The sequence below is a fragment of the Chamaea fasciata genome, unplaced genomic scaffold, assembly GCF_029207755.1.
Source record: "Chamaea fasciata isolate MVZ Bird 193981 ecotype frontalis unplaced genomic scaffold, bChaFas1.0.hap1 SCAF_12, whole genome shotgun sequence".
NCBI classification, from domain to species: Eukaryota; Metazoa; Chordata; class Aves; order Passeriformes; family Sylviidae; genus Chamaea; species Chamaea fasciata.
In genome coordinates, this window is record NW_027094097.1 from 23267118 (window position 1) to 23291878 (window position 24761).

A 24761-nucleotide genomic window follows, 5' to 3' on the forward strand; every position below is an offset into this window, starting at 1 on the left:
CCCACCTCCCCCCAATCTTTTTTTTTTTTTTTTTTTTTTTTTTTTTTTTTTTTGGTCTTTTTTTATTCCTGGACAAATGTCTGCTCCTGACAGGAAACATGACTGGATTGAGTATAAAATGCTGGCGCTGTCCGTGCCGCCCAGCCGAGCCCCGTGTCTGTGTCTCCACGCTCGGAGCTCCGGCGGCCGCGGCGCCGTGGGGTGGCCCTGGGCAGCCTGCAGAGAGGCGACAGGGAGGGGACACACAGCGACAGGCCACCAGCGCCGCAGCATGGGGGTCCCGCCCGGCCCCCTCGCAGCCGTGCCTGTGGGTGCCTGCGTGACCGAGAGGGTGCGGAGCGACCCGCGGGGAGGGGACACCCGCCCCGGCACAGGGACAGGGACAGGCTGCCCCGGGCTTCTTCCCCCGCTCGTTTCGCCCCTCCAGCCCCAGGCTGTCCCCGAGGGCAGCAGCGGAGCGCCAGGAGCGGGGCCCTGCGGGAGGGCAGGGCCGGGGGCTGCGCTCCCCCTGGGCTGGGGGGAAGGGACAGGAAAACCGAGACGAAGCAACAGCCTCCAGCTTTTCCCTTCCTCTAATCTTGCTTCACTCCCCTTGCTCCCTCTCCCTCCCTCTCCCCTTTCCCCTCCCTCTCTCTTTCTAATTCCTGCCACTAGCTCGGAGCCTCATTCAGCAGCCGCTGCCGCTGGAGTGTAATAGGCTGAAGATGCTGCCGAGCCCGCTCCGCGGCCAATTGTGAATGGGACTTGCCTGGTGTCCCCGCTCCGCAGGCGGCCGAGGGACGCGGCCAGCCCCGCCGGACCCGCAGGTGAGCGGAGGGAGCCCGGGGAGCGGCGGGGGCAGCGCGGTGCCAGGGGAAGGGGACAGCGCGGCGAAGGGAAGCGGCAGGGGCTGAGCGTGTGGGCAGCTCGGAGAGGAAAGGGGGGATGCTCGCGGGCTCCCAGAAGTTGGCGGGGCCGGGCAGGTGTGCGGAGCGGGGCCGGGCGCGGTTCGGGCGCTGCGGCCGCCGCGGGGTCCCTGGGGCTCTCGGCTCTCCGGAGGGAGAAGGAAAACGCTCTGGCAGAGGCTGCTATTTTTTTTTCCCCCCCCCTCCCTTCAGTTCTTGCTCAGGGGCGGGGAGGAGGGGGGCGAGCGTTTGGCCGTTTTAAATTTCTCCTCCGGAGAAGCAGATGCCGAAAGCCCCGAACTGAAAATCTTTTACTTGCGCCGTAGCTCCTAGGCACGAAATGGATATGCAGGAATTAGGAGTGCATGAAATGCAGGATACTCTAGTCAGAATGAAAAAGGCAAAGACTTTGATTTATACCCTCCCCCCGCGCCCTTTATTTATTTATTTATTTATTTATTTTGCTGGCCTTCAAAGGCATTACTATTCACAAGGTACCAAAATGGTATCTGTCTCTAACACGGGCTAGTCCAAAAAGCATTAGACTACTGGGTGATGCATGCATAGGCACATCCCCAAGGAAGGCAAAATAGATCAGGCTGCGGGTCCCCATAAATACCATTAAGTTTAGAATAAAAGTGCTTCCTGTGCAGCCCTTCGGGAACACATATAGCAGTCTGACATCATGATAAAAATGCCTTCACCTCCTATAGAAGTCCCCCTTTATTGTCTACTCTTTTAAATATTCATTTGGTGAGGAGAGAACCAGGATATGCTGGGAGAGCTTCTTTGTACCGCTGCTACAAAGGACAGAGTGGCTGTGTAACACAGTATTTACCTACCCAGATATCTGTGACAAAGGAACCTCTTTAGCAAATGAGGTCACTAATTCAGAAATTGGCCCTTTATGAGGAGAATGCTCATTGCTTTTTCACGTTCCAATTACTAGCAACTCCCTGGGAAAGACTTTCTTCCTGTTGATTTGTGGTGATACGATAAGGTTTTCACAGACTCCGTGCCTCTCTATTAAGAAATTAAATGTTTTGAATTATTTAATGACGGAACTGTTGAATAAGAGGAGCACCGCCGGGCTCCAGAGCAGGAAAGCACGCACTCAGGCACTGCTGGATGTCCATCTCCTTTCCCCCTCCCTTGCTCTTCCGTCTGGCTCAGTGTTTCCAAAGTCTATGTGATTCTCCAGGTAAATACTTTGTTCTCTTTTCCCACACTGGCTGACGGATCCCAATGAATAAATTGCCTTTCAGTGTAGAAGTCCTGCAATAATTAACCTGACATCTGCCTCAGCCAGGTCTGTCTGCCGAGGTTTGGAACACAAATAGATGCTTGTGTTCAGTCCTCTGGCTGGTTTTATAAGCAGAGATATGCGCGAGTCCATGGCAGGGGAACTGCAGATGTTTGCTCAGGAGCAGCAGATCCCTGGCAGAGCTGCGCCGTTCCCGTGGCCGGGAGAGGGGCAGTGAGAGCAGAGGGAAATTAGGAGCAGGAGGTCTGGTCTGAGCTTCATGCCTTAACACACAAGGCATTCTTGGAGCACGTTTCTGAGTCTAGAAGAGTCTGTGCTCTAGAAAACTGAAGTTCCTGGCTGCAGTTCAAAAGCAGTTCTCCTGCCTCTTGCAGAAGAACAAAATAAAGTTACAGAACTAAGAACAAGATACTCAGTAAAAAAATTGGAAATCTTTTGAGAAAATTTTACCTAAAGGACATCTTTCTTTGACAGGCTCTTGTTCTTAGGCCCTGAAATAGGATTATTTTTTTTTTTCACCTCAACCTTACACATCAGAGAATGAGCAGGGACAGAGAATGCTATTTATAGGCTTCTCCACATCAGCTTTAACTTTGCTACAATTATAAGTGTTGCCTGTCCAAAGAAATCAGCCGGAACTAGATTACTTCATTAGCAGAAACGCTGCTACAATAGGACATGCCAGGGGATAAGTCATTGCAATTTATCAGCAGCAGTTTCAGAGGAAAATATGTATAGAAATGGTTGATTGAGAGATAGAGCAGCTAAGTTAATTTTTCTTCTCCATGAAAATATGGGGAAACTGCAAAGATTGGAGTGATTTCTGTAATTTATCTGATAAAATACTTTAAAGTGTATCATGTGGTTTCAGCTTCAATTAATAGGCTATTCTGACAACATCTGACATATTTAATTTAGTGTAAGGAACATATGTGAAGTTCATAGTTACAGTAGACTGAGACTAGAATTCCTATTTTCTGCAACTGCAGTAACATAACAGTGTAACTTGACAAACCTTTGAATGATAAGAATTCCACAGTAGAAGCTCAGACATCATAGAAATTTCAAGTCATCTCACACTTAAAACTGGCGTCTCTTCTTTTTGGTGAACCCCTAAACTGAATTTTGAATTCATTTTGTGAGCTGGATGTTTAGTGAAGTATCTTCAGTGTGTGAGAAGCAGAGGTCTCATCTGGAATCAATTAATTTGAAACAGTTTAGCAACATACTTCCTGGACTGTGTATGTGCGTGCGTCTGAGTTCTTCTGCCAGATTTTAAGCTAAAGTCTGTGTATAATTTCCTCTGCCATACCCATTTTTATGTTTTTAATGGCACTTCAGTTTTCATTGTTTCTTTGTTGGGGCCAACCCAAGGCTTGGGGACAGAAATGACGAGGCAGCCATTGATTTAAATGGAGAAGGGGTCGGGCGCTTTGTCTGGGTGAACTAAGAGGACTTTATGGTCATTTTATGCCATCTATATCTTCATACATCGGATACATTATCTCTTACGGGTTAAGGAGCACTGTGCCCATCTGCTTTGACACATGCTGGACGGGGAGTAAAACCCTTTTATAGTATTTTAGGAGGAAATGCAGCAGTCCTGTGTCGGGTTTCGACGCTGGGGACTCAGGCTGAGAGAAGCGGTCCGCGGAGTGCGTTATCTCGGGGGCCGCGCTGCGGCGGGCGGGCAGCAGGGGGCAGTGCTGCCCCGCGTGTTCCCGGAGCCGCTCCCGGCTCTTCCCGCACCGGGAGCGCCCGCGGGATGCGGGGCCGGACCCGTCGCGCTGTTCCCGGCTCTTCCCGCACCGGGAGCGCCCGCGGGATGCGGGGCCGGACCCGTCGCGCTGTTCCCGGCTCTTCCCGCACCGGGAGCGCCCGCGGGATGCGGGGCCGGACCCGTCGCGCTGTTCCCGGCTGTTCCCGCACCGGGGGCGCCCGCGGGATGCGGGGCCGGACCCGTCGCGCTGTTCCCGGCTGTTCCCGCACCGGGAGCGCCCGCGGGATGCGGGGCCGGACCCGTCGCGCTGTTCCCGGCTGTTCCCGCACCGGGAGCGCCCGCGGGATGCGGGGCCGGACCCGTCGCGCTGTTCCCGGCTGTTCCCGCACCGGGAGCATCCCGCGGGGTCGCGCCCCGCGCTCCCCGAGGTTTAGCAGCCCTCCAGCCGCTGCACCGCCTCACCCGCGGCCGCGCGGCACCGTCTTGGCTCTGGCGGAGGAGTTTTGGGATACTGGAAGTGCGGCTTGTCCGCAGACAAGCTGACTCCACAGCTGAAGGCTGGGTGTGGAATAACAGCGCGGGCCCCTCTCGGGAGGGTTTTTTTTGCTCACTCTTTCGTCCCTTTTCAAAGGCAGTGTCGGTTCATGCCATGCCAAGAGTTTAAAGGCAGAAAAAAATGATACAGCGAAACAAAATGTATTTCTTTCAGAGATGTTATCGGGTTTGAGAGATCTTGTAAAGATATGCTTGATAGGAGAGAATAAAGAAAAAAAAAGACATATTAAGCCAAATTGGACTGGTTTTATCTGTACACATCCAGGTCAGTGGAGCTTACAGCTGAAGGACTGAGAAAAGCAGGATGGTCCAAACCACTTCCATATATCCTGCAGCACGCTGGAATACAAAAGATGTTACCGCCACAGGAATGGTTTGGGTTGGGAAGGGACCTTTAAGCTCATTTCCTTCCACCCCCTGCCATGGGCAAGGACACCCTCCACTATCCCAGGCTGCTCCAAAGCCCATCCATGCTGGATGCTGACCAGCAAGGACATATATGATCATATAGATTTGAAATGGTTGTAGGCTTATAGAAAGAGGCCTATTCCAGCTGCCTTCTTCTGATGTTCTTCTAGACATCCCCTTTTCAGTGTTCCTACAGACTGGGTCTTTGATTTGACTCAGACTAACCACGTTCCTGTGTGTAAGAAGGATATACTATAAATAACAGTGCAAAACTCTACAATATTGCAGAACATCCACTGGATGTAGCCGGAGAAGTTCATTCAAGCACCTAATCCAAGTTCTTGTCTACAACTGATGCCAAACCCAGGCAGCACAGCTCCATGATGGCTGTACTGTTTTCTGTCCACGGCCTGAGGGGCTGTTAATTGGGAACTATCTTGGAGGAACAACCCTTGGTGAGAGCGTCAGTGGCTCCTGCACAGGGAAAAGGGCACAGGAGACCTGTCGGTGCCTATCCTCTGTGCTGTAGGGCAGGGAAGAGCCCTTCAGCTGCTCCCTGTGCTCAGGCTGGGAGGGAAACTTCGAGCTGCCAGTGCTGCCCAAGGCCCTCCCGAAAAGATCCCCGCACGGCAGGGACATCAGCAGGGACTTTAGCGGAGCCTCGTGAGCCAGCAGGAATTCAGAGACGAGTGTGAAGCCAGCAGCCATGCTGCTGAGCAGTGCCCGGGGGAAAGGTGACATTAAGGCTCTTTTTGCCCGACAAAGACATCGGGGCTCCTTCCATCACAGCTTGGGTGGTGCAGTGGCTCCCAGGTAGCCCCGTCCCACCGAGCTCTGCTGGCTCCATCAGCCATTAATTCAGCTCCATGGTTTTGAAGTGCTGTCTTAAGTGAATTCTAAGCGGGGGGGGGGGGGTTGTGTGCGTGGTTGGTTGTTTTTTTCCCTCCGAAGTTTGACAATGAGCGAGAGCCTTCTCCCTTCGGAATCAGCAAGAGTTCATCAGAATTCTTAGTTGGAATGCAATGGCAGGCAGAGTTGGAGTAGTAGGAATCAATGTGAATGGATTAAAATAAAAGAGCCAAGTAATCGAATGTAAAAAAAGAGCCAGGATTTTCCAGAGTGATTGGTAAACAGTGCAGCAAGACGTTTTCAAATATAATTCATTATTATAATTATGTTTAATTGTTCATCAACAGGTAGACTGTAGCCACATTAGAGATACACTAACAGAAATTGTGGATCATGGAGCAGGATAATGCAAACAAAATTGGACAGGACTTTGATATGTGAATGTCAGCTGTAGGAAATGCCTGTCTAGACAGTAATTAAAATTAAGGTTTAATTAAATGATGTTGGTCCAGACTGACACTGTTGCCATGAACTCCCAGTGATACTGAGAGGACACCAGCCTGTGCAGGGGAACTGGAGAGATGAGCAGGTGGAATTTTATTCAAAAATCCTTGAAAACAGAGTTGTGTTTCTGGGCTGTACAGCACCGAGCATTTAACTCTCCCATCCTTGTATGGTGCACCTGGTGCAGGTTTTCTTGCCCTGTGCGCAACCAGCTTGAGCTCAGCCTGGCTGGGTCAGGTTTGTCCCTGGATCCTGTCCTCCAAACTGGGACAGGTGGTGAATCAGTGCTGTGCCTTCTCACAGCCCCCACTCCCTTCCACGTGAGCCCCTAATCACACAGTCTGTGCTAGCCTGGGAAGCCGAAAACTTCCTTAACTTGCTGCCAATCCATTGAAGGGCTGCTTCTTCTGCCCCACATTTTAATGCTCTTCCTTTTACATCAAATATTCCAAGGGAGAGAGTCACGGTTAAGGTTAAACTGCTGCCATATAAACTCTGGTTCAACATAATTTTAATCCCAGTGAGGCTGCTGATATATACTTTTAAATAAAATCAAACTTCAGAAACACATTAATTGGTCTCGGTGGTTAAGTTAAATAGTTAAATACATGCATACACATCATTCTGCCAAGGCTAAGTCATTAGTTCGGTGGAAAGCAGAAATGATGGCTCTATTGGAATCAGGAGACTAAACCCTATTTCCATTAATGCTAACTGTTTTATTAATAAATGCATGTCTCGGCATTAAGTCATAAATTTAAATGGTCTGCCCCTTCTTGATTTAAAGTAATTATCTCACAGATCTTCACTGTTGAATGTTACTCCTTTCATCTTTTATCAACTAAGTTTTTTTGGGGGCTTGATTTTTTTTTTTATTATTATTATTTTTTTATTTGTTTTTTTGCTGCGTACAGACATTGAAAGGCAAACAAAAGAAATAGAGCTTGTGCAAAGTTGGCTGGCATTTGAACCAAAAATGATGCATTTTCATTGCCCAAGCAAAATACCTGTAACTATGCCAGCCCCCAAAGAAGGGTTCCCAGACCTTTTTAGTCACAGACCTGCCTGCATCTTATGTGCATTTTGTACACTCATTTATAGAGGTGACTGGAAAACTTCGATGGGAGCAACAGTGGAAATTGCAGCCTTTATATTGCTGAAGGAAAATGCCATTCAAAAAGTTTATCCCTAATTTTTGGACATAGTTTAATTTGATAAAGAGAGATCCAGAGGCAAATACAGGACTTCAAATTGCATTTAGAAATTATGAAAGGTCTCATTAGAATAGAAAACACAGTTGAAATGTTGGGATTCAATTCTAGGATTCAATCTCACCCTCCTCAGCACAGTGCTCCCTTCAGAGACCTGACCACACGCTGGTGTAGTTAAGGATTCCTCAGCATCATTCATCTCATGGTAGATCACCATTCAAGACAAGGTTTTAGTGCATTTCTTGCTTTCAGGACACTTCCTGGTCAGGCAGGAATGGCTGTGAACTGTTTTCCAGGAAGGAGCAATATTAGAGCAGCTGAATGCTGCCAGGTTAATTCAGCACATCCAGAGCACTGATCAAACCCTCCTGTTCCATATTGCATGAGCCACAGGGATCAGGGATCAGCAGCCTGGTGGAACTGAGAATCACTCCAGCATTTATCCAGGACATATAGAGAACAGGTATTTTTTATGATAATAGCTCCTTCCCATTCTCTTTCAGGATAGTTTTCTTACTATCGAAATTCCAGAGATCTTCAACATTCCACCTTAGTGAAAAGTCACTGTTCATTCACAGTTTCAAACCCAATTTCTCCAGACATAAGAGGTTCCAAAATTTTGAAAAGCAGCTGAATAATAATTTTACTTGGGGCTCTGATTCAAATAGAAAATTTTGTCCAGTGCTGATTGTTGCATTTTTATTTGTTACTGTTCCAATTATAGCTGGTATAGCTGGAAGAATATGGCTGATTAGTATGCATTTCAATTCTTTTTAGCATGGTGGCAATTTCCATAGCATTTCTTTTTCTAAAGCAAGAAGAAAACAGAGCAGGCAGCGGCATTTGCATGCAAACGATTTGTCATTTACATACAAAAGGGCTGATTAGATAGCAATACATGTGGCTGTAGGTCAGACAGGATGGTCAGAATTGTTTTTTCTGTTCTTAAAATTATGAATTTTATTATTTGAATAAAATCTATTGAATATTAAATATTGAATATTATGAATTTAGGTATTGAGTTACAAATCCTCTTAGAGATCTCTGGTTTTCTGTGGTGCTTTGGCTAGAGCCCTGTAAGTGAAACTGGTTTTAGCTGATCCCTTCCTCAGTGCTTCCCAACCCTGTGCTGCAGGTCACAGTCCATTGCCCTGGACAAACAAAGCTGATTTGGAGCATTCAGAGCTAATTGGGGTATCTGCATGACCTGGCTCACAACAAACCATGTACAACAGCTGAGGCCGATGTCTCTGTGCCCTTGGAGTCCTGCCTGCGCTCCTGGGCTTGGCTCTGGGTCTCAGGTTCCTGCACTTTCAGCTGGAGTTCACTCACCTTGCTGAGGTGTGGATAAGATTCCTTGCCCCTTAGTTTTTCAGATCCTGCTCTCCCTGTGCAGCTCCAAATCTAATATTCAATGAACGTTTCACCCCCAGACTTTCCCACTTTGCAAAGCTAACTTTGCTCTGCCCTCCCATAAGCTCACCTTTAGCAGGCAGAGTGGCCTCTTCTGATCTTTCTTTTTTTTATTTTCATTTATCTCCTTTACTCAGCCAGCTCCACTTTTGTTCAAAAGTGGAGACATTCTTCTCAGCTCCCTTGGCTCAGGCTTATCTAACATTTGCCTTCTCCTCCGAGTCTTCCTACTCAGTGAATTATGCAAAGTTTCCACGTCCAGCCTGCAGGTCAATCACACCCCTCACTACAAGCTTGGAGCTGATGTCCAGTGACCTTCTGCTGACATTATTTCACTTTTTGGTTCCAACAGCAAAAGCTCATTTGTGTGTGTGTTTGTCTCAGTGGATGTCAAAGTGCTGGGAGCAGCTAAAATTAATTCTCAGTACATTCAATAACTTCAATAATTATTTACTTTGTGACAAAGAAAACCCCACTTTTAGAGTGTGATCTGAGAAATACCTCAGCTCTCTCCTGAGAGAGAAGTGGGAACCAGCCCTGCTGTCTCACCAGAGAAGTGCAATATGCAGCTGTCACACGGAACTAGGACATGATGAACTCCATGGAAAAGGTAGCACGAGGATTCACTCCAGGCTGCAGTGATGTGCTGTCATTCTGGAGCATCACAAATTACCAAGTGGCTGCTGGCTTGGGCTTTAAAGGAGCAGTCAAAACACATGAGGAAAATCAAAAGTCAAAAGTAAAATTTGCTGATTTTTTTTTTCCTCATGGCATGAACTTGACATTCAGTTGCACCTTTTTGTGCCCTCCAGTGTGGATTTGTATTTTTGGAAGGCACAAAAAATGTCCACCTTGGTTAATGCATGCTCAGAACTTTGTTATTGTGGTTAACAGCCTTTTTAAATTATTATCATGAGCAGGTGAGTTAAGGTTGTTTATGTGATGTTTGTACTTTCCTGGCTAAATTCAGACTGGTTAACCTGATCTAAAGCAGAGAAGTGGTGCTGGACTCCATGGGGTTAGTCACTGACACTGGGATTATTGAGCAGCACCCTGATGTGGCATTTCATGTAGTTTTGGTGGTTACATTGAGACTGTGTTTGAGTTTAGATGGAGCTGTGCATCCCAGGGCTCAGCCAGGTTTTGGTCCTACCAGTGTCAGGAATGTTGACAATTCTCCATCAAATGGATGAAATTGCACTAATATGTATTTAATTATCCAATCAAGTTGAATGTGAAATGAGTTAGGCTGAAATAAGCAAGTCTGCAGAGGAAGTGCCAGCTCTCAGATTTACCAAGATTTGTAGTTGCTTGTTGTCGTGTCCTTGGCTTTTTCAGGATGAGCTGGAGGTCAAGGAGGGTGCCCCTGGAATTTCTGCCTTCCTGGCATCCTGAGGGCTCTGACCAGACTGTGCACATCTCCCATCACTGATGCACTTGGTGCAATTCTATATTTTGCCCACAGAGCTGTGAAATCCTGCTCATGACTATCCCCACAAAGAGTCTTGGGAACAGCCTCAGCCTTTATGGTATTTCCCTTCAGAAATGAAGTGATCAGCAAGTCATTTCTTGGAAGTTGTACATTATAGGAGAGCTATCAAAACTCGGGACTTTTAACTTCTATTTACTTTTGTCTTCCCCCAAAATTTACAGGTCATTGATATTTTATTAAGAAAAAAATTAAATTAAATTAATCATATCTACAAAAGACTTTTCCATTGGTATTTAGTCATTTTGCCTACTGGAGGAGAGAAGGAGAATGTTTTTGCCTAGAGGTATCTCCCATCTGGAAATCACATCCATTTTTACTAGAAATGAAATAATTCAAAATAAACTGGAGTAAAGCTTGTGTTTTAACTGTTTCCATGTTCTTTAAAGTATACTATATTTAACCTATAAGTGCCTTGGGCATTTTATTACTTTGAGTTAATGAATGCTAATTGCTTGTTGAATTTGAGATCAGCAGCTCCTCCTTTAACACTTCTCACTGGTGTTACCAGGAGTGTTTGCTCAAAGAGGAAGGTTTCCAATTTCTCATGTTAGTTATATGTGCAGCTTCTTTGGCTTTATGGAAAATGAATAAAATTGTGTGTACATTGACTTCTTTTCTCATTCTTACCAGTTCATTATGCACATTTCTCCTCTGGGCTTTACAGAAGGCCCCAGGTTTTATTTTCCAACAAATCAGAAACATCCCAACTTTTTAATAGCTTATCAAGCATTTTAATGTAAATACATGAATTTCCATCTACATCCTCATGCCCCAAAATAATTTGCCTGTTATCAAGGGGAAGGCAGGCATGCTCATTATGCTTTTTGCAGCCTGTGAATTGAGATGTCACTCTGCATGACAGCTGTGCTGTGAAGGACAGATGCCTTTCTGCTGTGGATGAGACCAGAAAAAGTCCCGTAGCAGAACTGTTTTTGCCACATCTCAGTAGTCTGGTGAGGTCATTTCCATAATCTATGGAACTGCTGCTAAAATTAGGGGCGTATCCATGGCTGTGTTGTTGGAGCTCTGTAGGGAACTGAGTGAGAGATCGCTATATATTAATTATGCCTTCTAATTATGTCCTTTTAGAACCCTCCTCATGTCCCGAAAGAATCTTAGAATGAATGAAGAGGAGCCTAATTCCTCATTTATGTGGAGGAATTCTCTCAGTAATCACATTCAGAATGGCAAATCAGCTGAGAGCACAGTGTCTGCGTTGACTTTTAGTTTCTGTTTTTCTGCAGGCAGCGCGACCAGGGCTTTGACTTAGTCTCCGCACAGATTAATTCATCCAGGTGCTTGCATTTGAGGAGAGGGAAAGCTTGTCTACTTGATTTTCCTATTTGAGGAGTGTTCTTTCACCTGACTAGAGGAGTCGGTTCCCACTCCCATTTCTTTTGGGGGAAATAGTTGGGAAGCATGGACAAAGTTGGGAAGCATGATAAAATCTCTTGTACTGCCAAGGCAAACCCCTTTGCTTCGCAGCAGTATTTTTATGTCTGTGTTGTGCCATCTAAAAAGCAGCTCCCAAAAAATGCTTTTAAGACAGGTTGACTTGACTAGGAAATAATTTCAGGTAGTTTAGAAGAAAGAAGTTCAGCCTTTCAATGAACATCCCATCCAGTAGTGGTACAGGGACCCTCCTGGACCTGCCATGCCTCCTGTGCTCTGTCTGGAGCAGCATTCTCAAATAATGCTGTGGGGCTCACTTGGGAATGCCAGAAAACTGCCTGCAGTCTGCTCTTGGTACCAAAAGGGTTAAACCCCATGTGGGCCAGTTATCTGTGTGGAGCTTCAAACAGCCGCAATCGACATCAAAAAGGGATTGCAGAGACTCCTTGATTAAAGCTCAGGTAATTTAATTATTTGCCTTCATGAATCAAGGGGTCCTTGAACAAGCTCGGGATGCCTGGATATTAGAATATGGGAAATTTATTGTTTCAGTCCTTCTAATGTTCCAACATCAAAGAGAGCTTGTTCCTATAAACAAAGCAGTGGGAAGTCAAAGAATTCAAGTAAAAGCTAATGTGGAGAGACTCTGTTTTCTAAGGTCTTTGTGAGCTGGAAATTAAGACGAGTCCTGTGGGGTGAGATATTTACCGCTGTGATCCTTTGTGTCTGTTTTATGTAAGAAAACATCTGTCCCACGCTGAAACGCTCAGCTCCTGCTCCTGTACAGCCACTTAGTTGCCGTTGTTTTCCCTGTTCCTCAGTTTTGGGCGACGTTTCCCATTTTGGGTTGCAAATCTGTCTGTGCCAAGCTCTGAGTGGCTCTCTGACCACGTCACGCTTTGAGATTGTAATTAGCACGGTGCAATTAGACTGGGCACCCTTGTGCGGGGGCGGCGGCTCCCGCAGCATCCCGGCCAAAAGCCGGGATAAATTCCGGGAGGGGAGGGATCGGAGCTCAGTCCGAGCGCTCCCTGTGCCTCTCACAGCGGCAGCGACAGTTCACAATTAATGAGGCGAAAACGGCATTTTAAAACCCCAGCCGTAGCAGAGGAGCGTGTGCTGCCACCAGAATGGATCCTATGCCCGGAAAACTAAATGTCGCTTTATTTCTAGGAGAGATCAATTCCTTTCTATCTTTCCCTTCTCTTTTCATTTTTACATTCTCTTTTCTCGGGCTGCCAAATTTTCTTTCGCAGCTGGGGCCTGACCCCTGTTGTTTCCTTGTTCATGGAGCAAACACAAAATATTAGAATTTCTTCTGGTAAGTGCCAGCCTCGGTGTGTGTGTGTTGTGTGTTTATATGCTACGTCATTTCTGCATAATAGCTGTCTCCTTGCCTGTGCTGCCCTGATTTAGGATGTGGTTTTGGATGCATTTTATTCTCAACCTCTGCCAGACCTGCGTGTGAAGTTGCTGCTGAAGGCACTGAGATGTCTCTGTGCTTCCTCATGTCTCAGCAGGAGCCGAAGTAAATTAGTGGGAGGCAAATCAGCAGAGAGAGGAAACAAATGCAGTCACTTCGTGCAGTGACAGATGTTTCTGAGAAAGATATAAAAATTATCTAAATAGCAAATAAAACAGTGGCTCATCCCACGTGCCTGTATTTACCTGTAAGATAAGAGCCACAAATTTCTAATGCTGCAGATCCTTTTGCAAATGAATTTTTTTTTCTTTAAAAATGTAATGGAAATATTTTAGAGGAAGGGCTGCAAAATATTATAAATAAATGACTTAATTATTTTATGCAACACAGCGATAAGTAAGATAGCAATGCAGTATTCTGCAGCTCACTGGTGAGGAGCTCCACAGAGAACTTTGTTTAAAATGGTGAGAGGATACTTGGAGAGATGTTCCTCTGCTTGGTGTAAAGAAGGTGTAACCTTCATCTATTGATTAGCTGTAGAACAGCTCTATCAGCTCTGTGCATATCAGTTCCCTACAGATCACAGAATTTAATCAGCTGAGCTCCATTTTAGAGACATTCTGAATGCCTACAACAAACCCAGGCAACAGTTGCTGGAAGAATGTTTCATTTGAAACTTTTAAAACCGTTCAGTCCCATTTTTCAGTTTCTTTAATTAGGACAGGGAACGTTTAAGCCCAAAAGACCTTGCTTTTAATTTCCATGAACTAAACGTGGTCAGTTTATTACCAGGTGAAAATCTTATTCCTTATTTTCTGAGAAGTCAGCCACAGAAAGGTGGTCATTTTGCTCAAGGGGAAGTTGCTTGGATAGGATTTCCAGTAGCATCCAGGATAGCCAGGCAGGATTGCCAAAAAGTTTTCCAGGCCAGTTGGTTGGAACAACCTGGTCTTGTGGAAGGTGTCCCTGAATGTGGCAGGGGATCATTTTTAGTATCCTTTCCACTCCAAACCACTCCATGATCCTGTATGAGAACACACACCCCTCCTGGGTGTCAGTCACAGAATTCCTGTGAGCTCCTGGTACGAACAGGAGTTTCTGGCAGCCTCAGTGTTTGCCCCAGAGCTCAGAGGCTCCGTGGGCAGTGGATGATGCAGTGGCAGAGCTCTTGGCCGTGCCATTATCAGAGGAGGAGGAACTGATTAGCAATAACACACTTCATTAACACTGCACTTTCTCAATCATTGTAATTGTGGCTCTTCCCCTAAAACATCAAGTGGAGCAGGTTTTGTTTCAACCAAATCAATCTAATATGTTAGAATTTACATAATTTCCTCTCATTTCGTTTATGCAGCAGCAGGAATTTTAATTTGCATTGTCTGTATAGACTATAATCAAAGTGTTAAGAGCACAAGGTTTATTCATTATGTATGGCATGCGATGACAAATTTGCATAATGGGCCATATCTTGCTGAAACGTTTCTTCTTTCCCCACACCCACCTTGGCAATTTCGTCTATAACTGATTATCTATAAACCTGGTAATTCAATTACACAAGATTTTGAGTCCCTTGGAATATTTAGTGGGGAGAATTATCCCTATAAAAATTAAAAAGTGGATTAAATATCATACTGAAAGATGAGAAGGGCTAAGGGAAATCCTTGAAACTGGGCTGTGTTTCCTGATTTAGGAAGAAAGCTGATACAAACCTATTGTTGCTGTTCCTGTAGAGTGAAGGTGAACATTCAGAGGATGAACGGAAAGGTGCCTTTTATGTTTGTTAATGGAAATTCCTACAGAGACTCTTTCCTATGAAAAATTTCAGGACTAAGTTAGGGACTAAAAAGCCATTAAGTAATTAAGGTGCTGTAAATGAAAACCTCCATCATAGACTGCTGTCTGCCAAGGCCAACATTTGTTTTATGAAAATGAAGTGCTTCCACAATTTTTTTAATAGAAGATTATTACATTTTAGCACATAGAGAAAAAAAATGTAGGAACTAAAAATATTATCTAAATGAGGGGTGTAATGCATCCTTTGGTTTGGACGGCCAGACCCTTCATGGAGCACTTCAGAGCATAAGATTTATCATTTAGATCTTCAGCTGGTGAGTTTTGGATGTGGCAGTTTCATTCTCCCTTTTGCTGCCCAAGGATAGTCAGACTAAAATGTAGGAATTTATACTTATTTTTATTTTATCCAGCTATCTTACAATCCAACAGTATAAACAAATATCTTCTATGCACTAACATGAACAGAAATTCATGTAGTACAAGATTTATCTTCCTTTGATTAAAGCAAAGCCCCTGACAGAAATTCAGAACATCTTTAGATGTTGACAGCCACATTCTTTGTAAGAGTACATGGATAGGTGTTTCAGTCCTTTTAGGAAACTTTCATACAGATAATTTTATTAACACATCCTTAAATCCCTCATCTGAGGTGAAGAGTTTAAAACTCCCAAAGTGCATTGTATTATTTCAGCTAAGAAAAGGGGCTGTGGGTGTAGTACATGCATGATGACTTGTGTTTGCAAGTTACGTAAGGAGGGGAGCAGACACAAATCTGACATTCGTGAATCTTTCAATCTCTGCTTGAAACTGGAGTAAAACTCTGACAAGGCTGTTGGCACCCAAAGTCTGCCAAAAGGCTTTTAAACAGGAGTTCTGCCACTGTGGATGCAACAACTGCACACAGGAAAAGGAGAAGGAGCACAGTTCACAATACCAAAGTTTTAAGATTAATTCTTAGAGAGAGGGTTGCTCAGTTGGTTTAGAGAGGTGGAGAAGACAAATGTAAAGCCACTTAGCCTTTGAAAGAAAGAAAATCGCAGGAAAGGGTAGGCTCATTTTGCATTGGGCTCACCACTAAAAGATCCTATTAAGGTGTTTAAGCTGTAACATCCTCAAGCCCTAACAGTGGTCACTTTTTTCCCAGCTTTTCACAGAAGGTGCTGTATGTACTGCACAGTCTTTGAAAATGCCATCTCCCTCTGCTGTCCAGCTCCTCTGGCAAGGCCTCTCTTGCCTACTTTCCATCTTTTTACTTCCTTACTTATTTTCCTACCATTTCTTCATGTCCATTAAATGCTGTTTAAAAATCTGAAAGGATCTACCATGGTTGACAGAAAGAGACACTCAGAAAGGCCAAGTCAGTCTTGGTTGTCTCTTTGCCCAGCCATATTCTCAGGGATAAACATTGTGTGTGCTCAGGATTCACATCCTTAGAGTGCTCCTAGATGAGCGTCAGAGGTGGAGGTGAGGGAATCTGTACAGCTTTTTAATTGTTTCCCCTCCATACCCACTGTGGACAGCTACAGGCACCCCAAACTGATCTCAGGAGCCTTCAGAATATTCGTGTCAAATTGAAATCTCTCTTGAACCACACCAGGCCCTGGAATCTGCTCAAGCAACAGCACGTCTTGCTGGTGATTAAGCACCAGCTGAAAAAACACACAGAAATGGAAGTGTCCCCAGAGCTCCTCCCAGCCACCTGCAGGGAGCCAGCCTGTCCGGGTGAGAATGGCGGTTCTCTAAAGGCCAAGGAAAAACCGGGAAAATTGAAATATGTGAAGATATATTAGGGGCAATACCAGTTCATCCCATCTGAGGACATGCCCTCTCTGGGGAGCTGCAGCTGGAGGCTGGGGGAGCCAGGAGCAGCTCTGTATTTGTATTAACACAGGGAATTGAACCAGCCAGGTCAGCTTGGGGAATCTCAGTCTGCAGCGGCACCTCTGAACTGGCTCTGTCCTGGTGCTTTCTAGAGGAATCAGAGCTGCTGAAGTCTGAGCAGTGCACTCAGCCTGCTACTGCCATGAGAACAAAATGCAATAGTCAGGGCAATATATCTCAACCCAGCTCAGCAGCTCCTGGCTGCTGCAGGTGCTATTGCTCCCAGCCCGCTCTCTGCAATTTCAGATATAGTTTTTCTTGTCCATGGCTTCAGCAGCTGTCATGTAGATCAGGCCCTAGCCCAAATCTCTGTCTGTGGCACTCTTAGTGAATAAGAAAAATGTGTTTTACAACTCAGTGTGAGAGATGAAAGTGAAATCAGATAAAGTTAAAATGCTTTACAAGTTTAGCAAGTTGTCTCTTGAAATGGCTACAGAACTTGGGCAGCCACTAAAATAAAATGTACATGAATCAGTTGAAATAGCAGCTATTTGTTGTAAATGCTGTTATTCACAACTAAGCAGGACCCCTTTTATTTTTGTAAAAGGCTATAGCTAATCCAGTTAGAGAAGTGCCTAGATTAGGGTAATTAAAAGACCTTTCTAACCCCGGGGTAGGGGGAGAGTTTGGCACTCAGGCAGGAGAACAAGGGGATGATTCATCTTTCACTTGGATGTTGTAGTTTGGACAAGACTTATGCAGGCCTGGGTCGCTCACTGGCGTTGCTTTTCAGATTGTGCTCTTCTTCTTTTGGAACATGAAATGGGATATTTTCTTTTTTCTTTTTTTTTTTTTTTAACAGTATCATCCAGGGCTTTTACGCTGCAAACTTGTTCCTCTTCCAGAAGCTGTTCCTGATTTCTCAAACTCTGTTCTTACGGCACTTTGGATTTTCCATCTTCTAGTGCATATCTGGAGTTTCCTACACTCAAACCTGTATGCTGCTTACATGTGATGGTGTTTTAGGAGCTACACCTTTTCAGTGTCCTTCTTTGCCTGCCTGAGTCGAAGTCTAGAAATTCTTGGTGTTCCTTTTTTATTCAATAGTGCATAGAGACACTTTCTTTGATAATTTACATGATAAGACAGAAGTGAAAGTAGAAATCCCTTGTTTTAAGTGCCATTATTTATAGGGGGCTTTGAAACTCTTAAAAAACATTGGTGTTGAGAGCTTTCAAAAGAAATAGATCTGCTACAAATAGACAAAATATTCCACTAATGGTTCTTTCTCTCCTTGATCCTGTTTCAATCCAGGAACTGTACAAAAAAAAAAAAAAAAATCCAGTACGTTTAGACCTATTGAAACCTATTTAATAGGTTTTTGGAAACTTAGTTTTTAATCAGGGAAAGATCAGCAATATGACACTGCTAGCTCGAGAGGAAAAATGAGATGTCTTGTACCTGAAATAAGTGCTACAAGTCTCTGTGAGGCAATGGCCGTATTTTTTCCCCTGCATGATTAGATTTTATAAATATCCTGCCGTGTTCAGGTGTGTTCTCATCTGCCCATCAGCAGTGCAGGGCTGCGCTCCGCAAGCAGCCAGCATCTGTTAATGACAGCGCTGGGATTTTTGGCACCTTTTTTACACCGCACTGACTCCGTGCTCACAGGGTAATTATCTCTCGGCTCTGCTCTGTGGCACTGAGCACAGCGTGTGCATCACTGCTCCTTCCAGAAATTTCCCAAGAATTTCTTATGATTTGTGGGGAAAAGGACTCTTCACTCCAAATACGATTCATGCAGGGGTATAACTAATACCTGTTCCTTGTTTCTCTTTTCTGAAATGCTTTCACTGAATTTTGGGCAGGTTACAGCGTTGGGATAGGGGATTATAAGCAACTTTGAATATTCTTGGATATCAAAGGAATCCCGGCACATACATGTGTTGAAGGCATCAGAACTTTTGAGGATAGTTAATAGGGTTAAATGCAGGCAAAGGCAGAGATCATGGAGGTGTTGGACCTAAAATCTTTGCTTCACGTAAAGTTTAACCCTGCAGGAAATATGAAATAGACTAAGCAGTGCCAGAGTCAAGAAGAACACATATCCTCTTTGCTCCATATGCACTCTGTCAGATATAAAATTAACTCTTATTTATAAATTTTCACCCCAATGTTGCTTCCTCTTTCACCTTTTCAGTGCCTGGATCTTTTAACCTATGTCTCTACTGCCTATATTTCAATATCCTCATATCATGCATTCCCTTTTCACATTCTTGATCTCCTTCAGCTCCCTAAGATTCTTCCTGCTGAGCTGGCTCAGGTCTGAGGGTTCCCAGTGCCACATGCAGTGGATTCCCAACCTCAGTTCAGGTTTTCCAGTGCACTTACTACAAGGATCCCACAGGGATCCCCCCTTTGCTCTCCTTTTGTTGTTCGGTGTGCATTTCTTTTCTTCCATTTTTTTTTTAAATGTGATTCTAATTATTTCAAGTATAATTACATATGTTAACATTTTGAGAGTACTAAATGTTGTGCAAGACACTAAACCAACCCGTTTAACTCCTCAGAACCAAATGGTGTCAGCAGGCTTTTAAAGAGGCTGTGGATTACCCAAGGCAGCTGAGTGAAGGGTGTTGGGTTTCTGCTGCCACAGCCCTCAGGTGGCACCGGCCCAAGTGCTCATCAGAGGAGTTACTCCAGTTTCACATGAGGAATGATCAAAATGAAGTTGCCACAGCTCTCCCAGCTCAGCTGCACAAGGTTTCATTACCTGAACCTGCACTGAGCCCTCCAAACCGGGCTGTACTGAGCCCCACCCCAAATAACATCCTGGGTGAGTTGTTCCTTCTAGAGTCACTTGGAGGAAACAGCACTGGAGTGGGGACCTTTGAGTGAAGGAATACCAAAATGTGTCTTAAAAGTTTTGATAAAATAAAATAAGGAGTGGAATTAATTTTTTATAATTACCTTTTTCAGATTTATTTGCCATCTTTTAGATCAGAGAAGGCAAATTTTATTTGCAGTGTTTTTTCTGTATAAAATGTCTGCTGTGCTCTTTCAAATTAAATATTGCATGGTTAAATTCTCACAGACCCTGGGAAAACCAAGGAGCGTACTTTGGATTTATGAACCTCTAGTGAAATCCATAGTCTTGTCCTTACCGTTTAAAAATAAACTGTGTAAAAATTCTTCAAAGTGTATCAGTTCACAAGATGTTCCCTGTTTTTCATTTGTTCTTTTCCAACTGCTTCAATATGACTATTTCAGTTCTGATTATTGGTTTCTTCATTTTAAATAGAGGAAATGTAAAGATTTTATTCCTGCAGTAAAATGTTCCTTGAGGAGCTGTGAGAGTAACAGAGAATGAGACAAAATTCAGATAAAACTGTAATAATATCTCAAGGAACTGTTGAGGTTTTCAAAAGAAAGAACATGAAATTAATACAGAGTAGAAATTTATTTCCAGTGTTTTCTTCAGATACTATGGTATAGAATTTCAATATTTATTTTTCCTATTTTTGAACTGTTATTATTTTCCCGAGCTTCTTTTAGGATAATGTTGTCAGGTATCTATTTCACTCATAAATCCAATAGTTGCAATCCTTTATGCAGAAAAGAAAGGACATTTACTTGTCCTTTGTGGATGGTTTCTCAGATGCTAATAGAGGCAAAAATCATAAAGTGACAGACTTACTGTAATTTTAGGTACTTATTTCCTGGAAGAAAAAAAAAACTTGAATTTTTAATTCAGAGGAAAATTAATTCCATCCCTTAGTATTCTTAGTAAATGACTCATGTAACAGTTTTCAGGCACCAGCAAATCTGTCTTTGGGTAAGACATAAGATTGAACTTCAGAGGAACTGCTGACGCCCACATGGTGTCAGTTGGACTCAGCTGACACCACTTGCAAATTTATTTCTTTGTCTGCCTCTTGTTTCTCTGTAGGAGAATATGTGGATATCGTGGAAGGCGTATGGAGCATGGAAATGTACGTGCAGTTGGTGGGAGAGCCTTGCTTGGTGTAACAGCAGTAGTAGCTCTGTTCAGAGGGGTGGGAACAGGGAAAATCCACTCTCACAGACTCAGGGAGTTATGGAATAGGGGAGGACTTCACAGACCATTATTTTTTATAATATTACTATTTGTAATTAATTTTAGGTCAGGACAGTGGCAGGAAACAATTCTGTTCAAATGGATATGTTATCTCTTAAAGAAATGTAATCTCACCAAACCATCTGCTCCAAGTTTGGAGTTTTTTTGTGGTTCAAACTTAAAAAAAAAAAAAAAAAATCTCGTGAAGATATGTTTTGGGTCCTGCTCTGCAGCAGAAAGTGTTTGCTGATAGAGTTCTGCCAGGATAGCTGTATCAACAACACTCCTTATTTTAAGCACTGCATGTGCTGGCAAAAAAATGCTTTTATCGGTTCATGGATAAAACTCATATGGCAGAACTGACTCGGGTTCTGCCAGCTGAAAAACTTCTCAGGTTTTTGTCTTACACTGTCAGGAGAGGCTGAGGCATCTCTGATGTAGGCTGGACCCAAATTTTCAGGGAGCCAGAGAAAGTGAGACATTGCAAATTTTGACATCTCTAAAGTTTCTGCTATTTTTTAGACATTATTTCTAGAGTCACAATTTTAAAGAAATACTGTTATCACCAACATGGAGAGGTGTCAGTGCAAAGGGATTTAAGGTCTTGTAAAAACTGACAGTAAAGATTGATAGACTATATGGTTAATGTCACATTTGCTAATCTAGAGACATCTAAGTAAAAAATGTGGGTTCTTTTCCTACCACTGTGGATTCTTTTAGTGGCTTGTTTTATGGCCTTTATCCAGGCCATTTGTCTCTTTACACCCCAGGTGGCTGTGCCCATCCCTTGGAATATGTTTGCACATGGTTTTAGAAATCGAGAGGTTTTAGGGAGGTAGGTCCTTCTGTCAAACCAGGAAGAGTTTTCAAACTAAGTAATCTAAAACAGATGAAGACTTTTCTTACATAAAAGCCATGTGCTAACCCAAAAACCTGTGGCTGTAACAGTGACCAGCAGGGCCCTTCAGTTCAGAACCTGCAGGAGCTGTGGCTCATATCACAATTAAATTAGCAAAATAAAGCACTTCTTAGCTTGGAAATGCCGCTAATCCATTGCTGGTGAACAATGTGTCATTTATGAACGGTGCAGTACAATCCTCAGTGCAAAGCACCATTTCCATTTTCCTCTGTATAAGCTTATAAGTGCAGAATGTATTTACTCCAGGCCTGTGGTGTTTTTCTGAAGACAGGAGTGTTTGTGGAGAGGTAGGACAAAAAATAAGGAAAGCAAGCTCTCAAACCTCTGTCCCAGGTATGTGTCTGGGTCTGCCCACAGCAGTTACACAGAGTGCTGCTACACCCTCTTGCTTCTTGCCCACCAAGAAATTTCCGAGCAGTACACATGGCTCTCGGGCCTCTCTCAGCTGTGCAGAAAGCCCTTCATTATTGCTGATAACTGAGGGATCTGCCAAGGCCAGGTGCTGTTCCTTTCAGACTCAGCTGCCTGGCTTGCCCTCAGGTCAGAGCTGTGACTGGTGCTGTAGGTTACGACAAGCTTGAGCTGCTGAGCAGAGACAAGACACCAAGGGAGACGTTCAAGGGGAGAAGAGGTGCAAGGGATGGGAGATACAAATGTCAGAGGCATGCCTGTCTATGGGAACCTTTGTGGGGGTTATTTCCCTTTCAGCATTTTTGGTTTGTATGCAATGAAACTGTGAGTTTATACTGTGGGGATGATGTACAAAAACAGGGTGAGGATCAGCTGGCACCAGATCATTTCTTTGCTGGTAGGTTGAGAAAAGTGCTTGATAAACACATCGTATATATCGTAATATATTGTATATATTATTGTGTAGCAAATATACTAATATATAGTCTTTTGGCAATATTGTCTTTTCCACAATTTTCTGTTCTGTTCTGCTTGTTTGTCCTTCTTTCTCCAAAAGTTACATTGAATGAAAATGGGTTGCAGTTTTGGTTTCTACTTTGTGCATATGGGAGGGAGTTCTGACTCAATGTTTTATGTCCCATTTTTTTTTCACTGTTCTGTATTTCATAGAGTGCTTTGGATTTTATGTTTTGTCACCTCTACATACAAAAGTCACATGCATTAAGCAGAACTTGTTCTTTGTTTTCAGGATTTAGAACTTTGAAAGCAAGTTAGGCCAAAACAAGAGAGTTACCAGTGTAGATGCACAGAAGATACTTAAGGCTGTGAAAATTAAAGGAGAATGAACATTTTAAGGCATTTAAAACTTGCTGAGTTTGGGATGAAAGGCAGGTGATCCCTTGGCATAGCAGCTGTACTGAGGAGATCCTGGCAATGGCATTTTTGCCATCCAGAGAAAGCTGTGTTCTTCCTAAAGACACTGTAAACCCCATCCTGCTTTCCCTCTAGCCAGAGCTGGTTCATCCTGAGCCCTGCTTAAACTGGGAGCAGTTACAGGATGTTTTACCTCCAGCTAAAAATCTGACCTGAAATTGGTACTGAAAACTGGTATTTAATGCAAGGAAGGAAAAAAGTTAACATCAGTTTATTGGAGTTCTTCCTTCCCAAGAAGAGGGAGATTTTACTCTTTAGCTGTGTGCTGTTTATTTGGAGAGGTACTAAATGATGATGAAGGAGGATGGAGGGTTTGCTAAATACTGCTGAGATCCTCCAATAGCAGCCTGAGCAGTTCTGCTCACATCTTACCAGGAGTGCAGAATAATACACCAGCATGGCTTCAGCTCTTAGGAATACTTCTAATGAGCTGAACTCGTGCTCAGCTTGTCTCCTTTTCCCTAATGCTGTGGGCCTAAAATCTGAGTATAAACCAGAAGTCACCTGATTGTCTCTCATGATGTTTGTTGTTCTAGTGCAGCAAAGCCATTTATATTGTTGGATAATAAAAAGAGTGCCTGAGCTGATATACCTTATTAGGCTTCATATCAATGGAAGTAATCTTGACCAAACCTGCATTTCAGCCCAAGTGGGGGGAATTACAAAACCTCACTGAGCTGTTTGTGATTGAGGCAGCCATCATGTTTGCTAATTGGAGCTAAAGATTGCTGTATATTGGGATACAATTAGTTTGGATTTGACTGCAGAAGTGTTGGGTGTTCAACTGGATGAAATTAACGAGAAATTCTAACTGTGATTATTATGGTTTTTCCAAACAGATGTGCCTACCTTGCCATAAAACCATGGTCACGTGTTCTCCTTTCCCCAGAATTTGTGTTAAAATTAAAGAGGTGGATGTGACAGGACACAGGGAATGGCTCCCAGTGCCAGAGGGCAGGGTTAGATGGGATATGGGGAAGGAATTGTTCCCTGGGAGGGTGGGCAGGCCCTGGCACAGGGTGCCCAGAGAAGCTGTGGCTGCCCCTGGATCCCTGGAAGTGTCCAAGGCCAGGTTGGACACTGAGGGTTGGAGCAGCCTGGGACAGTGGAAGGTGTCCCTGCCCATGGCAGGGGTGGCACTGGATGGGCTTTAAGGTCCCTGCCAACCCAAACCATTCTGTGATTCTATGACTCTTAAGAAAAATATGTTGATTTGGTGTAATTAAGAACATACAGTAATTTTTTAGATTATTTTAATAGCATTACTTAATTTTGTTACAAGAATTCATTTAATGAAGGTCATCCTGCTTTTCCATTTGCAGTATGTTCATGTAATAATTACATACTAACATAGTAATTGAAGATTAGTTAATCTCAGCAAAATGCTCAGAAAAGACTTGTGCATGTCATCAACTTTTCTCACCTCACTTGACTATTTATACAAGGTCACTGAAATGCGTTGTTGGTGGAATTGTGTTTGTTTGGGGGGTTTTGTGGCCTGTTTGGTGTATTTTGAGCTGGCTTGATGTGATGTACAAGTGATGTGTGATAACCTTCGTTTTCTTACATGGATGTGTAGTTTCTGGAGTTTGGATTGACATGAATATTAGCAATAACGACTTAAAAGGCTGCTGTGAATAGTTACACAAAATATGCTGTTTCAGCAAATGCA

General features: G+C 43.8%; 1 protein-coding gene across 2 annotated transcripts in view; it reads left to right on the forward strand.

Annotated features, from left to right (window-relative positions):
- The first annotated feature begins 280 nt into the window (after positions 1 to 280).
- The window catches only part of CDH11 (cadherin 11), an 81651-nt gene continuing 57170 nt past the window's right edge, over positions 281 to 24761 (forward strand). Inside the window, exons 1-2 of one of the 2 annotated variants that reach the window (XM_066194989.1) lie at positions 281 to 331; positions 655 to 806. The gene's annotated coding sequence lies outside the window, so the exon portion shown is untranslated. Of the gene's footprint in view, positions 332 to 654; positions 807 to 12712; positions 13014 to 24761 lie in introns of those variants that run through there. The other variant, XM_066194990.1, reaches the window with a different exon arrangement.